The sequence below is a fragment of the Prionailurus bengalensis genome, chromosome F2, assembly GCF_016509475.1.
Source record: "Prionailurus bengalensis isolate Pbe53 chromosome F2, Fcat_Pben_1.1_paternal_pri, whole genome shotgun sequence".
NCBI classification, from domain to species: Eukaryota; Metazoa; Chordata; class Mammalia; order Carnivora; family Felidae; genus Prionailurus; species Prionailurus bengalensis.
The window spans coordinates 131,751-149,092 of record NC_057353.1 but is presented as its reverse complement, the minus strand read 5'-3'; the positions used below and the strand labels follow the sequence as shown (position 1 = coordinate 149,092).

General features: G+C 45.5%; 1 long non-coding RNA gene across 1 annotated transcript; it reads right to left on the bottom strand.

Moving 5' to 3' along the window:
* Positions 1 to 5,252: 5,252 nt before the first annotated feature.
* Positions 5,253 to 16,345, bottom strand: LOC122495379. The gene is made up of 3 exons (XR_006300426.1): positions 15,708 to 16,345; positions 13,646 to 13,777; positions 5,253 to 6,498 (listed from the first exon to the last, which is right to left on the bottom strand). It is a non-coding gene; the product is annotated as an uncharacterized LOC122495379 (long non-coding RNA).
* Positions 16,346 to 17,342: the final 997 nt, after the last annotated feature.

Genomic DNA, 17,342 nt, shown 5'->3' with positions numbered 1-17,342 from the left:
TTTTTAGTCCTGAGGACACTTTCAGATTGAAAGTGAGGGGATGGAGAACTATTTATCATGCCACTGGAAGTCAAAAGAAAGCTGGAGTAGCCATACTTATATCAGACAAACTAGACTTTCAATTAAAGGCTGTAACAAGAGATAAAGAAGGGCATTATACAATAATTACAGGGTCTATCCATCAAGAAGAACTAACAATTATAAATGTCTATGCGCCGAATATGGGAGCCCCCAAATATATAAAACGATTACTCACAAACATAAGCAACCTTATTGACAAGAATGTGGTAATTGCAGGGGACTTTAATACCCCACTTACAACAATGGATAGATCATCTAGACACACGGTCAATAAAGAAACAAGGGCCCTGAATGAGACATTGGATCAGATGGACTTGACAGATATATTTAGAACTCTGCATCCCAAAGCAACAGAATATACTTCTTGTCGAGTGCACATGGAACATTCTCCAAGTTAGATCACATACTGGGTCACAAAACAGCCCTTCATAAGTATACAAGAACTGAGATCATACCATGAAAACTTTCAGACCACAATGCTATGAAGCTTGAAATCAACCACAGGAAAAAGTCTGGAAAACATCCAAAAGCATGGAGGTTAAAGAACACCCTACTAAAGAATGAATGGGTCAACCAAGCAATTAGAGAAGAAATTAAAAAATATATGGAAACAAACAGAAATGAAAATACAACAATCCAAACACTTTGGGATGCAGCGAAGGCAGTCCTGAGAGGAAAATACATGGCAATCCAGGCCTATCTCAAGAAACAAGAAAAATCCCAAATACAAAATCTAACAGCACACCTAAAGGAAATAGGAGCAGAGCAGCAAAGATACCCCAAACCCAGCAGAAGAAGAGAAATAATAAAGATCAGAGCAGAAATAAACAATATAGAATCTAAAAAAAACTGAAGAGCAGATCAATGAAACCAAGAGTTGGTTTTTTGAAAAAATCCAGGCTTCTCAAAAAGAAAAGGGGGATGACCCAAATAGATAAAATCATGAATGAAAATGGAATTATTACAACCAAACCCTCAGAAATACATGCAATTATCAGGGAATACTATGAACAATTATATGCCAACAAACGGGACAACCTGGAAGAAATGGACAAATTCCTAACACCCACACACTTCCAAAACTCAAACAGGAGGAAATAGAAAGCTTGAACAGACCCATAACCAGCGAAGAAATTGGATCAGTTACCAAAAATCTCCCAAGAAATAAGAGTCCAGGACCAGATGGCTTCCCAGCGGAATTCTACCAGACATTTAAAGCAGAGATAATAATCTATCCTTCTCAAGCTATTCCAAAAAATAGAAAGGGAAGGAAAACTTCCAGACTCATTCTATGGAGCCAGCATTACTTTGATTCTGAAACCAGACAGAGACCCAGTAAAAAAAGAGAACTACAGGCCAATATCCCTGATGAATATGGATGCAAAAATTCTCAATAAGATACTAGCAAATCGAATTCAACGGCATATAAAAAGAATTATTCACCGTGATCAAGTGGGATTCATTCCTGGGATGCAGGGCTGGTTCAACATTCACAAATCAATCAATGTGATACATCACATTAATAAAGAAAAGATAAGAACCATATGATCCTGTCAATCGATGCAAAAAAAGAATTTGACAAAATTCAGCAACACTTCTTAATAAAAACCCTGGAGAAAGTCGGGATAGAAGGAACATACTTAAACATCATAAAAGCCATTTATGAAAAGCCTACAGCTAACATCTCTTCAATGGGGAAAAACTGAGAGCTTTCCCCCTGAGATCAGGAACACAACAGGGATGTCCACTCTCACCGTTGTTGTTTAACATAGTGTTGGAAGTGCTAGCATCAGCAATCAGACAACAAAAGGAAATCAAAGGCATCAAAATTGGCAAAGATGAAGTCAAGCTTTCACTTTTTGCAGATGACATGATATTCTACATGGAAAACCCAACAGACTCCACCATGTATTAGTTCTGCTAGAACTGATACATGAATTCAGCAAAGTTGCAGGATACAAAATCAATGTACAGAAATCAGTTGCATTCTTATACACTAATAATGAAGCAACAGAAAGAAAAATAAAGAAACTGATCCCATTCACAATTGCACCAAGAAGCATAAAATACCTAGGAATAAGTCTAACCAAAGATGTCAAAGATCTGTATGCTGAAAACTATAGAAAGCTTATGAAGGAAATTGAAGACGATATAAAGATATGGAAAAACATTCCGTGCTCATGGGTTGGAAGAATAAATATTGTTAAAATGTCAATACTACCTAAAACTATCTACACATTCAATGCAATCCCAATCAAAATTGCACCAGCATTCTTCTCGAAACTAGAACAAGCAATCCTAAAATTCATCTGGAACCAAAAAAGGCCCTGAATAGCCAAAGTAATTTTGAAGAAGACCAAAGCAGAAGGCATCACAATCCCAGACTTTAGCCTCTACTACAAAGTTGTAATCATCAAGACAGCATGGTATTGGCACGAAAACAGACACACAGACCAACGGAATAGAATAGAGACTCCAGAATTGGACCCACAAATGTATGGCCAACTCATCTTTGATAAAGCAGGAAAGAATATCCAATGGAAAAAAGACAGTCTCTTTAACAAATGGTACTGGGAGAACTGGACAGCAACATGCAGAAGTCTGAACTCAAGCTGTAGGCTGGGAAAGAGGTGGGGAATTATCCCTCTTCACCACTATCTTGCTTTCGGTATTTTTCTGGAAACCCATGGCTTTCCTTGGCTCGTATCTGCAGTTCTTCTATCTCTGCCTCAGCCAGCACATGACATGGCCTTTGCCCCTCTGTCCGTGTGTCCAAACCTCCCTGCTCTGGTAAGGACAACAGCCTTTGCATTAGGGCCAGCCCCAATTCAGGGTTGATGATATCTGGGAAGACCTTACTTCTACTTTCACAAGTACTGGGGGTTAGAGCTCTGATACATACTTTGGGATGGGATACAGTTAAATGCGCACCAGAGCTGAACAGCAGATTTGAACAAGAGGAAGACAGAACCAGCAAATCTGAAGGTAGGAAAATTGAGATCCAGTCTGATTGACAGTAAGTTAAGAAAAATAAAAATGGGGGGTGGATGAACAGAGCCCCAAAGACCTGTGTAATACTATCAAGCATACTAACACACTAACTGAGAGAGAGAGTCCCAGAAAGACATAAAAGAGAGAAAGGACAGGGAGAATATGCAAAGTAATAAGAGCAAAAGTCGCACTGAATTTGATGAAAACATTAATCAAAATATTCAAGGAGTTCAATGAACACCAAATGGGATAAACTCACATCCCACTAAAATGGTTCAAGGCCACAGACAAAGGATTGTGAAAACAATACAAGAAAAGTGATTAATTATGTATAGAGTGTCCTCAGTAAGTTTAATGGCAAATTTTCATCAGAAACCATGGAGGCCAGAAGGCAGTGGGATGATCTACTGAAAGTGCTAAAAGACAAAACCTGTGCACGTGAATTCTGTATCTAGCCAGGATGTCCTTCAGCAATGGAAGAAGACGTGAAGACATTCCCAGGTAAACAAAATATGAGAGAATCCATTGCTATCACCAGCCCTACAAGAAACCCTAAGTCCTGGGGCTCCTGGGTGGATCATTCCATTTCATATCTGACTCTTGATTTTGGCTTAGGTCATGATCTCATGGTTTGTGAGTTCAAGCCCTGCATTGGGCTCCACATTGATAGTGTGGAGCCTGCTTAGGATTCTTTCTCTCTCTTTGCCCCTCCCCTGCTAATGCATTATCTCTTTCTCAAAATAAATAATAAACCTACAAAAAAAAAGAAGTCCTGAGTCCTTCCATCTAAAATGCAAAGACATTTATTTCTACATGAATAGTTACATAGGTAAATATAAAAGAGTACAAATGTGTAAGTGCATAAGCACAAGTGTATTAGCACATAAACTATATACAGCCTAAATATATAAACAATAGATTTTCTTCTAATTTAAAACTGTGAAGTTAAAATTACACATATATATAAATTGCATATATTATAAATACATAAAACGTAAATATATATGTTAATGAGCACAGGCTGTATAAAGAGGTAATTTGAGTGAAAATAATGGCAAAAAGAGAGGACATCAATTAGATATATTAAGAGTCAAGTCTCTAGGGGCACCTGGGTGTTCAGACAGTTGAGTGTCTGGCTCTTGATTTCAGCTCAAGTCATGATCTCAGCATCAGGGGGTCAAGCCCAGAGTCCACAATCAGTGCAGAACCTGCTTGAGACTCTCTCTCTCTCTCTCTCTCTCTCTCTCTCTCTCTCTTCTCTCTCTCCTCCACTACCCCACTCATGCTCTCTCTTCCTCTAAGATAAGTAAATGAAAAAAATTTTTAAAGGGGTCAAATCTCTGTATGCCATTGAAATTAATCTGGTATGAATCCAATTAGAATGTTGGAAATTTAAGACATTAGTTGTAATCTCCAGTGAAACTGCTAAGTATTCCCTGAATATATAGTAAGAGAAACAACATGGGAATTTAGTTGGTACACTAGAAAATAACACAAAAGAAAGCAGAAATGGAGGAATATTAGAACAATAAGATATAACATATACATAAATAATGAAAAAACAATAGATTTTGATGCTACCTGATGAGTAATTAAGGGTACATGGATTTTACATCCAATTAAGAGGCAGATATTGACAGAATGGGTAGAAAACAACAATCTCTCTCTATGCCATCTACAGGAGAGTCATGCTTTAAACCTAAGACACAAAGGCATTGAAAGTAAAAAAGATGGAAAAATATATAGCAAGCAAATAGTAATCAAGAGAGCTAGACTGGCTTTGTGAAGACAAATAAACTTTATGACAGTTTTTTTCTAGAGACAAAGAAGGACATGGTATAGTGACAAAGTGTGCATCCTTCAAAGAGATCATTGTAAACACTTTGCACTCAACAGGAGAGCGCCAAAGTACATGGTGAAAGGGCGGGCCTATGCGGACTCCATCTTGTTCTGTGTCCTTCACCTTGACCACACCTCCTCCCCTTGAGCCACCCCCTCCCCCACCTGCCTAACAGAACTCGGACCCTTCCCCAGCCAATCGGCTGAGGCCATAGACCTTACCTCACCAACTGCCCCTAGGCCCCAATAAAACCTTTGTCCTTTTGAAACTCGCTCTCTCCCCCGGTATCTCACCGCTGCCTCGGTGCAGGTAGGGGATTGAGCTCGAGCTAGCTCGAATAAAGGCTCTTTTGCTTTTACATCAGACTCGGCTCCCTGGCGGTATTTGGGGATCACGAATTCTGGGCATAACAATGGAACTGACAATTAAAAGGAGAAACTGATCTCTCAACAATAAAACTAGGAGACTTCAATATTACACTTCTAATAGTGAAGAAAACCTGTTAATTCTGGTGATGCTCATAAAAGGACTGTGGGGTGGGCAGAGAAGGGGCTGGGACCTATATTTTATGGTTCAGGGCACTGACATTTAGAGAGGTTAAGTGGCTCACTCAGAATCACAGCACTGGTGACTTATGGTTCAGAGGCAGGGGATACAGAGAATTCCCTGAGGACAGAGATCTCTGATCACCTGGATAGGAGATAATGCCCTGCACACTGAAACCAAGCCCTTTCCTCACTCCCTGGCCCATATCCTTTGGCCCCAAGGTTGCTGAAGGGAGACAGCTGGCTCCCTAAGGAGGTACTGGCCCAAGAGAATGGCCCAAAACCCAACCCAACTCCTGCCTATTTCAATCCCTGACCCAGAAAACAATGCCTTTTCCCCCTGATGGATGGGGTGTGAGGAGGTGTGAGAAAAAACACATCCCCATCTCCCCATCCCATGCCCCCCAGTGCTTGATGCTACTAGCTGCCTTGCTGGTGGCCAGGTGACCACCCTGAATGACCACTTGTCTGTTTGACTCCCAACTGTCTCAGAACCCAGAACATTCCAAACCAACTGCCCACAGGACAGTTGCCCAGTGATTAGCGTCATCTTCAACTGACCAAATCTGGGTGATGAGCAGTTGATAGTAGCTAGGAGAGGGGTCTGCTAGGTTGGTGCTCTGGCAGATGAAGTCTAGAGGCCCCAGTGTCTCCCTGACGAACGATCTGACCCACCATTTGAGCAGCCTGGACAAAGGCATGGCTAGGAGCGGGCAGGGGCTCCCTGCCTCTGCGTGTACACCTTCCCTGATCCTTCCATCCTCACCAACATCCAGTCTCCACTGTACAAACTACCCTTACTCCTCTTGAATCTACTTACTGACTTTATACACACACTACCTTCTTCAATGGAGTAGTCATTCATTGGGGTGTTATTTGTGGCTCGGCCCTGTTGTTTGGAAAGATGTCCATCTTGATGCTGCTGAAGCACTGCTGGGGAAAGCCAGTAGATTGTCTTGAGCACAGATGCCTTGTGAGTTCTGTGTTTGAATCCCTTAGGATCCTCTTTTTGTAATCTGAGCCATGATCCTAGAAAATACACTAAAAAGGGAGAGAACTGTTAATATGCACCTGGAATATTCATGCATCCCTAGGTCACACTCCCATTCTCCTTGCTCACCAGTGACTGGGGAGCCAGCTGAGTCTGAGCTGGGCTTAGAAGAGGGGTACTGCGATGTGGTATGCACTTACCACCCCCAGCAGACTTGTGCCTAGGGACCTGACATTAGATGAGACCATGCAGAAAGGACAATACAGAGGACAGTGACGGAGAGCCTGGGAGCTGGTGCCTGATAACCTGTATCAGATCATACTAGAAACCACACATACCTGGGAAAGTTACCTAACCCCTCTGACCTCAGTTCCCTGTTCTGTGATATGGGACCTACTTACTAGTATTATAAAGCTTACTATAAGAAAAGCCAAATAACGCCTAAGGAAAATGATAGGGACCGCCTAAGGGCTCCATATGTGACCCGATATTACATGTCTGGAAGAACAAGCAAGAAATGTAGGAGTGGTTGCTTGCAGAGAGGAAACCTGGATGGCCACAGGGCAAGGGTGGGTGGAAGGTAACCTTTCCGCCTTAAGGTGGGCATGAGGCTTTCCTGCTCGTGGAGAATATCTGCCATCATCTCCTGTGATCCCCATCAGACTCCATGGAATGCACAGGGCAGGGTAGTAACCCATATTTTGTAGTTCATGACACTGAAATTCAGAGATTTTAAGCAACTAGAGTGAAGAAGCTGATGACAGGACAATCTGGGACAGGAATGTAGTTGGTTTCTAGGGACAGAGATCCTGGATACCCCAGAGTTCTCTAGCTCCTGTTTTCCCTCTGATCCCCAAACTCTCCTGCCATGAAACTGCAAAGGGAGCACATGCCTGCCTCGGCCTCCACCCGTAGGTTTCCATCCCTGACCCAAAAGCAATGTCGCTTTCCGCAAAGGAAGTCCCTTGAAGGGTCAGGGTGTCCAATCTAGGTCTCTCCGCCTGCAGCATCTTCACACATCAGCTGTCCAATGTGAGCTCCTGGGCATCTGACCAGTGGTCTACATGCCCCCATGCAGCTCAGAATGTGGGCATTTCCAAGCCCACTACCCACATGACAGCTCTCTAGTGATGAGCTTGGTCTTCAACGGCCAACCCTGGATGAACAGCACTGATTCATGAGGGCATGACTGGCTGGGCTGGTGTTTGGTGCTTTAATGGATGAAGCTGGCATGTCCCCCACTACCTACTGACCACTGATGTGAGCAACTGTCAGAGCAGCCTGGCTGAGGGAGGGCAGGGGCTGCACTGGCTCTGAATGCATACCTTTCCTACTTCCCTATGTGACAAACTCTCTCCAGACTCCTTGTCCTTCTCTGGCCCTGGCAGTGGAAGGGGACAGAGTCCCCTGTCCTCTTAGAGGGTCCCCTCCATAGCCACAGCCTGTGACACCCACCCCAGGGCTCTCCCTGAGAGTCCCTCAGATTCTCCTTCCCTGTGTCATCAAATATTTATTCTGCCAACCCGATGGCACTGTCCCTTCTCACCACCCCTGGGGCAACACGCAAAGTGCCACTGACTCTGTCCACATCCCCCCATTGGAACCCCACTGTGAGATCTCAATTGGCTTCCCAAATCTCCAGATTTATGCTGTATGGTTTTGGATTTTGACATCTACATCCAGGAGAGTTGACCTGTGTGTCCCCCTTTCCTGTCATGCCTACTGCTGGGGTGGCATCAATTTTCTCCTGATCCAATGAAAGCAATGTGGGCATATTCCCCCTGTATCTGTTCTCTGGAAGAGTGTGTATTTCCGTGTCTGGATGGAAGTTTCTCTGGAAGAGACAGGCATATTTCCATCTTCAACGTTTGTTTGAAATTAAAGGAAGCCACCTGGGCTTGAAGTGCGCTTCATGTGAAAATTTCTTATATTGCCCCTTTTTTTAAATGGCTGCTTTATCTATTGTATGTAGAGTGCACACATCTTAAGTACAGCTTTATGGTTTCTTGTAAACATATCTGCTGCGAATCCTAGTTCCACATACAGGATGGCTCTAGCACCCTGGCAGCCTCCTGGAGAAGGAGATACAAAATAACTGCTAACTTATTAGGGTAAGGAATGAAATCGGTTACCATGTATTTCCCAAGCATGATGATTATACATAATTAGGGCACAAAAGAGTGTGGTGGCACCCTGGGAAGGTAGTGGAACAAACTGGGGAGCTGGGAGGATCCAATTTCCACTGTGCAGGCATGGGGGCAGGGCAAAGAAGCTGGAAGACGCTTCTCAGAAGCATTTGTCTGAATCTCCCTACTTCACAATGAGAAAGAATGAAATCTGGCCATTTGTAGCAACGTGGATGGAACTGGAGGGTATTATGCTAAGTGAAATAAGTCAGGCAGAGAAAGACAGATACATATGTTTTCACTCATATGTGGATCCTGAGAAACTTAACAGAGAACAATGGGGGAGTGGAAGGGGGGGGGGGAATTACAGAGAGGGAGGAAGGCAAACCGTAAGAGACCTTAAATATACTGAGAACAAACTGAGGGTGGATTGGGGTGGGTGGGGAAGAGGGGAAAGTGGGTGATGGGCAGTGGGTGATGTTGGGATGAGCACTGGGTGTTGTATGGAAAGCATTTTGACAATAAATTATATTTAATATAAAAAAAAATTAAAAAAACCCTAAAAATCTATTAAAAAAAAAAAGAGAGAAGCATTTGTCTTTCACAGAGGGAAAATCACCGCTACAGAGTGTGGTGCCCACGGTAATTCAGCTTCTGCTACCTATGCATCGTGTGCTTTTGTCTGTTTTATTTTACATAAAAACGAGTTCAAGATAAAGCAGGCAAAAGATAAATTTTGCTTGATGTAAAATCCTCCAGAATTAACTATAAAATATATCTCTGCAACTAAGACAGAATCTATACAATTCACATGCTCAGAGGCTGGCACTGAGTTAGCGGGTAGCCCTTTGTCCATGACCTCCTGTCTTCTTCTTAAGCTTCTAGACACTTAGGTGCTCTGAGACCCCAGCCGACACTTGCTTGGTGCTTCCTTCACAGGTGTCAAAGCAGCAGCAAACACAGGTGCCCTATTCCCTGCAGAGGCACAGAGGTGGAGGGAGGAGGGGTGCCTGGGGTGGGTGTGTGGGACCCCAAAGACTCCTCCAGTCTTGGAAGGTAACCTTGGGCCCAGACACCCCCAGGGGCCTGTTTGGGGCTCTTGGCTAAGGGCATTGCCGTTGGCTGACAGTGTTAAGTGTCCTCCAAGTGAGATTTAACCTGGGCATGTGGCCGTGCAGCCCTCAAGCGTCTGGTCCCTTGAACAGGGTATTGGAGCAGAAGAAAGGGGAGGCTCCGGACTGCAGGAGGAAAAGCCCAAGTCCCACCCCTGGCCTGTGAGGAGCAGGAGGTCTGATGACACAGGGCTGGAGGGGGGAGGTGATGATGTCCCCTCATCCACCTGTGATAGGGCCTAGCATGACACCTGCACCATCGAAGTGACACTTAGAGGGCTTCCCTTTTCTTCCTCAGTATCTTTTCTCCCCATTACATCCAAATGCCTGACATGTGCCTTTCCTTTTAAAGAAGCTTATGATGAGGTAGTAAAAAAATAATAATCTTTATGGCTTAATGTGTTTCAATGCGAAAAGGCTACAGAAGACACTACTGTCTCAGATGTAATGAAACCTAAGAAAAAATAAAAATAAAAATAACACAAATGGAATTAAACCAGTTATATTTGAATTAATTTAAAAAATTGAAAAATAAAAGAAACATAAGCAATTTGCAATTCTACCTCCTTACAAATTCCCTAATGGACACTGCACTGAATTTCCCTTCATTTCCATGTGTGTTTTGATTTTTACATATATATATAAACAAAATTTATATATATATATTAAAACAAAAAAATTATAGAACCCCAGTTTGAGGTGATCCAGGCTGTCCACAGGGCTCCGCAGAAGCTGACTACCCCAAGGGCTTGGGCTACTCCCAGCCCGGGCTGGAGGCTGCGGTGGCCCCTACTTGATGCCCAGGCTGCTGTGTGGTCATGGGTCTGCAGATCTGGACCTGGGGAGCTGCCGTGCTTGCATGCCAGGGAGCTCAGGGCTTCTGTCTTCACTTTTCCCAGGAGGCCCGACTTGGGCAGAGTCAGGGCCATGCACCCCTGGAAGTATGGAGCAGGTATCCGTTTCCAGGAGAGATGTGCTCAGGGCATCCCTCCCCTTCCCTGTGCGGGGCTCCCTTCCCTTTGGTTGCCTTTCCCAAAGGGCCCAAGACAAAGTCAGGGAAGCCACGGAGATGTGGGCCCTTATTTGCCTTCTGCTTTTCCTCCCGTCCTCTCCACATTCCACATCTCCTCTTACTCTTCCACTTTATCGCCTCTCACCTTCTTCACCCACCCCCCTCTTGAGCCTGGGGGAAGAGACTTTCTGACCCCTGCCAGCTGGTGGGAAGAGAAGGATCGAGTCTGTCCAGAGCACCACACCCGTCCCTGGGGCAGGAGAGCACCAATTGCGAGGTTCCTGGAACCCCCAGTCTTCTGGGGGAGCCTCTCAGGCAGGTGGGCCCATCCATCCTCCGCCCCCACCCTGCTCCCAGTCCACCACTCAGGGTGGCTGAGCAGGGTCCAGGAGTGCAGACTCAGGTCTGGGCCCAAGGCGCTGCTCGGAAAGCAGGTGAGGGGGTGGCAGGAGATCTTACAGACACTGGAGATGTGAGGATGTCCTGTGCCTGGACAGGACCAGGTTCTTCAGGATGAGAATCGTTCAGAGAGGGAGTGGTGAAGAGCCACAGAAGAAGGAGCTTAAGGATGGGAATGCAAGAAAGTGAAGGACATGACAGAGGAAAGAAATTAGGTGCAGAATTCTGCTCTCTTTTCCTGAGTCTTCATAATCTGCAATTAATCTTTGGCATGGACCATGGCAGCTGTGGCCCGGAAGGGGTGGCCTTGGGAAAGGACAGGGGACAGTGAGAACTCATACTCACTGCTCCTGGCAGGATAAGGGCTGATCTCAGGCCCCATTCTGACCTCAGCTCTGCACTCCTCCCTGGGACCACGATGAGGGACTGGGTCTCTGATCTCCAGTGTACTTTTCCAGCCCTCACATTCCATAATTGTGGCCTGGAATGAACACTGGTGTCATCTTGTCCTTCTTAGGAGGCAGCCGCTGTCTCCATGCATTTCTGTGCGTGACGTTGCCTTCCTCAGTACTCACAACCTGCTGCTTCCCTTCTATCTCCCGTGATCAGTGTCCTTTCCCTTTTCCTGTCACCTCCACCGACCAGACTGTTGTGTCATATGGGTGGAGGGGGGGAATGATCACGGGTATACTGCCAGCCTCCCTAACCGATCAGTTGATCAAGTAACCACTGCAGCCACCCCACCCTGGGATACCTGCCACAGGTCTGGAGTTGTGCTGGGCCCTGTCAGAGAGAAAGTCAACCCTTGCCACACACACATAGTGTCTGTCCTGTGCCTGGGGCGACCTTAGGTACTTGGAGATACTTAATCCTCAGAACCCTGTACCTTTCCTTGCCCCTAAGAGGATAAACATGAAATTAAAAGTACTTGGTCCAAATTCCCCTAATCCACAAGCAGCGTGACAGGGGTTCTATAGTAGGTGAAGCCACATGAACACTGTCTTTGCCAGCCTTTGCCTGAGCCCTGCAAAGACTGGGGGGAGACCCCGGGCAGGCCTGAATGAAGGTCACAGGATGGGCCAGGACTCTGTGGCTGGAGCAGCAGGTTGTGACAGGGGCAGGGACTCCTGTCTGCTGCTCGGAGTCTCTGGGCCTGGTCAGTCCCAGGAGAGAGCTCAGTGGGGCCATGAGAGCCAGGGTGTGTGGCCAGCCCAGCAGCCTTCACACAGGCTTCTAGAATTCCCGCCAACCAGGGAGGGTCTCAGGGCAGCTGCACACAGGCCTCTCTCACATGGACTCACATGTGCAGGACTTAATTCTGATCCTGAGAGAAATGTGCTCCAGGGTGCACCTCCCACCTCACTTCTGCAGGAGGCTGAGAGGGTACATTTTCTGTGATGTCCACTCCGGGAGCATCCTTTCACCCAGGGGCAAGGCTGAGGGTGTCCCAGGCAGGTGCTGGTCTGAGACCTGAAGGTGCAGAGAGAGGGTCCCCACATCCCCAGCCTCCGGCTCACATGGTAGCACTTGGTCTCCAGTTCAAGTATGTGTGACAGTGTATCTCCCCAGACTTCTTCTGTCACAGGTCATACCAAACCCAACGTAGTAACTTCCCTGTTCAATTCACAAAACGTGCACACCAAATGTAACTGAGGCTTTGATGCTCAGTGGAGGAGAAGCAGAAAAGAGCTGGTCTTGGGGGAAAGATAATCTTGAAGAGCAAAACACACTTGAAGCCCACACACAGTATCTCCTACTGTTATGACGCTGACATATGAAAACCAGAACAAAACAAAGCTTCACACATATTTCCTCCTTCTCTCGATTTCATACCCCATTCCTCAGTCTCCAAAGCAGCAGGGATATTCAACCGCTTGAATGTTTAACTTCATTTACGTTAATTAACTTAAGCATAAGCAGGCACATCTGATCAGTGGCTTCTCCCCTGGATAGCGCAGTTAGGGACACTGGTGTATGGATTTCTGTAGAACATGGTCACGGTGATGCACGACATTATGCATTTGTCAAAATTCATAGAATGTCAAAGCACAAAGAGTGAATTTCAATGGAAGCTGTGACTTTAATGAAAATGTATCATTATGATTTTGCTAATTATACCAAAGGTACTACACTCGTGTTAGATATTATCAATTGGGGAAACTGGAGGGGTAGAATATGGGAACTTTCTACATTATCTGTTCAACTCTTACATTCATCTAAACCTCCTGTTCTAAATAATGCCCATTGAGATTTTTAAAAATCTGTAAACACTGTTTCAGGAAGAGATCTATTAGAGCCAATGTTCACAAGTCAGCTAAAGGTCTATACAACAGCGAGAGATGTTGTTTAGTGTAAAACGTGTGCCCAAGCTTGAGTTAGAAATGTATCTTGACTTCTATACAGTTACAGCACAACTGACTGCCTTGATCATTCCCCTTTGCATACAGAAGAATATGGTTTAGATTTTATGGTTTTCTACAAATTTGGGACAATGACTAAAGTAGAATCCTTCTTCTTGAATGAGCTTAATGAGTGAATTTCCACATACCTCAATGGGGTCATTTATAGAGTACCCCCTGTTGTTTGCCAGATGTGGAGTTTTCTGAAGCACTGCCTGGGGCCAGTTGATATTCTTGACCTCAGGGGAACATTTCTTCTTCTTCATCCTTGAAACAAGATCCTGGGAAATGCATTGCAATAGAGAGAACTGTTGACACCTTGCTGTAGAAGTCCATAGGGAAATCAGCGCTAATGTATTCACAATCAATCTTTTGATTCCATTATTTGCCAGCTGTCCAGCAGAGCCTCATGAAGCCAAGTTGGATGTCTGGAGATTGTGCAGATGGGTGTACGCTTAGAACACCCAACAGACAGATCTTGTGAGCAAATAGCTTTATTTCCCTGAGGCATTGTAGAAGCACAGCAAGTACATAGTCCATGACTGACGGCCTGGGTCAAAACTCTGCTTAGAAGCTCCACGTACCTGAGAAGGTTGTATAGACCCCTCTGTGACTCGTTTCCCTGTTGTGAGATACTGAAATGTTAATAGGGCCTAATTTTTAGTATTAAGTTGTGAGCTCAAAATGACTAAACACAAGTAAAATCTTCAGAACAAGAAGTGGTGTTTCATAACTTCCCTAGGTGTTCAATCACTGAGCAAGGTAGACCCTTGGTAGTGGTTGAATCCAGAGAGGGGATGTGGCTGGCTCCACAGTAGGGGGGGATATAAGCTTCCTGTTAGCCTTTATATGGAGAGATGCTCTACAGCTCAAAGAGAGTATCTGTGATCTCCTGTGGTTTCTGTGTCAGCTCTGTTGAGGTGGGAGGCGGCAGAGCAGGGCCTGTCATCTGGATTTTACAGCAGGGGCGTTCAAATTTAGAGAGAAAAAGTGATTCGCCAAAAGTCACTACACTGTTGAGTTGGGTGTTCAAGACAGAAATTTAGCTGGTTCCCTGGAGAGAGAGATCTCTGAACACCTGAAATCATGCCCTGTACCCCTAACCAGGGGCCCCGAAGTCTCTTCCTCAAATCCTCCCGCCCCATTTTCTGTGAAGGAGACAGTTGATGCCTTGCAGGAGGTGCCTGAGCCAAGAGAAAAACCCAGATCCTAACTCAGTCTCCCATCTCTAGGTTTCAATCCTCGACCCAAAACACAATACAGTTGCCCCCAAGTGAAGCCCCTCTGAAGGATGAGGGGAAGCCCAACGTGGGCCATCCTTCTCCGGCATCTTCACACCATCAGCCATCTCACGTGGTGCCTTCCAGGTGACCAGTTGAACACCCTCAGTGACCAGGGTTGTTTGGCTCCCAAGCTGACTCAGAAGCCAGGACATTCCAAACCAATGGTCACATGATGGCTCTGCTAAGAATTAGCTTCCCTTCAACTGACCAGCTCTGGCTGAGCAGGTATTGTGAAGTAACTGGGAAACTGGCCACCTGGGCTGGTGCTTTGGTGGCTTCATAAATTGTCTGTGTCCCTCCATGTCTCACTGGCTATCGACTGAAGTGACTAAGCTGCATGGACTAAGCCTAGACTTGGCTGAGAATGAACACAGGGCTGTTCTGGCTCTGAGTATCCACCTTCCCTGCTCCTTCCTTCATCCCTCAGATCCAGTTTCTATGGACTCATTATCCTTTTGACGAGTCTAGACCCTTTTGAGGCAGGGGACAGAGCCTTATCTCCTCTGGGAGGGCCCTCCCCATAACCACATCCTAGATACCCCCTGAATACCCCCAAATAGCACACAGTGCTCGAGTCAAAGGTCCCCAAAAGCAAATGAATAGGATGCCTATCAGGAGTTGTTTTCTCCTGGGGATGTGTCTCTCAAGACCACTTAGGGTGCCGACTACAAAATTCCTCACCTAAGCAAGAAAAATTGCTACTCAGGAAAAGATCCTATGACACTGTTTATTAGCAGGATTGGCAGTGCCAGCAGTTAATGTCCTCTTTATCAAGTTACGGTTGGCAAGAGACAATCCCTCACCAATCTCCCTACCAGGGAATGTAATACTATCATGGAAAATGTACATTGTCCTATGTCACCAAATATGACTGGAGATACTCTAAGTAATCAACTTGTCTTCCATAGGCAAAGACAGGCAAGTTCACCTTAGCAACACCTTGGTGTCTTCTTACACGAACGGCCCACACTTTTTCCTCCTTAGGGACACCCAGAAGGAAACAGGATATACGTCAGTACATTGTTGGCACTGCTCAAGAATAGCTCTGGACTGTTCTTTAACATGAACATGGGCCAGAGCATATGGAGGCTTTGCCTCCATGGAGTGTATGTTACTGCTGAGCCACGCTCAGCAATAATCCTTATAGTGTGCAGTATGAGGAGTTTTTTTGAGAATGTAAACATGAGTCTTGTCAAGTGTCCATGGCACATATCTACTGGGTAAGACACATCTCTCTCTCAGTCACCTCACTCTCTCAAGAGTGTGTCTCATATTCTGTGTGTGTTTCCCTTTACCTCAATTTCTGTCTCTCTCAAAAACACACGCGCATGCACACACACACACACATACAAAACACACAGTAAATACATTGTCTTCCTCACACTGTAAATAAACATACACACAGGTTTTCCCCTGGGAAACCGGTCTTTTCTCCACACCCTCAAGTCTCTGTCCTACAGGGAACCTGGAGTCAGGGTAGCTCTCTAGACTGATGCCAGCAGGAATATCCCAACTTCCTGACCATTTAGATTATTTCATCAGCAGGGGACTGAACCCAAAAAACATACCATATTCCATTGCTCCCGTGGCGACCTGAATGTAGAGAAGAGAAACCCCATCAGGGTCAGATCATGATGAACACGCATTGCACCGGTCTTTGGTTCTCCTCTTGACTTTCGGGAACCAGATGCACACGGTGCTCGAGTCAAAGGTCCCCAAAAGCAAATGAATAGGATGCCTATCAGGAGTTGTTTTTTCCTGGGGATGTGTCTCTCAAGACCACTTAGGATGCCGACAACAAAATTCTTCACCCAAGCAGGACAAATTGCTGCTGGCGAAAAAGTCCTAGGACACTGTTTATTACGAGGTTTGGCACAGCCAGTGGTTAATGTCCCCCTGACCAAGGTGACAGTTGCCCAGAGGCAACCACTCACCGCTGTCCCCATCAGGGAAAGTAACAGGATCATCGAAAATGTAGCCTGTCCTATTCACAACAGAAGTTGATTGGAAAGACCCTAAGAAAGCACTTGTGTTCCTCAAGGAAAGACAGGACGCTCACCTCAGCAACAGCCTGGCGACTCATGACAGGAAGGGACCGCTGCTTTTCCTACTTAGGGACACCTAGAAGGACACACAATACGTGTCAGTACCTTGTTGGTGCTGCTCAAGAATAACTCAGGGACTGTTCCGTGAAATGAATATGGGCCAGAGCATATGGAGGCTTTGGTTACCTGCATGGACTGACTGTTACTGCTGAGCCACGCTCAGCAGTATTCCTTGAAATATGCAGTAGTATGAGGAAATTTTTGAGAATACAGACATTGGTTATTCGGCAGTGTCACTGGCGCATATCTCCTGGGGAAGGACACATCTCTCGCTGTCTCTCCTCTCTCCCTGTCTCTCTAATGAATGTGTGTGTCCCTTTCTCTTAGTGTGTTTCCCTGTCTCCTTCCCTGTCCCTCAGTTTCTGTCTCTCTCAAACATACACACACACACACACACACACACACACACACACACAAAAGCACAGTGAATACATTGTCTTCCTCACACTGTAAACATG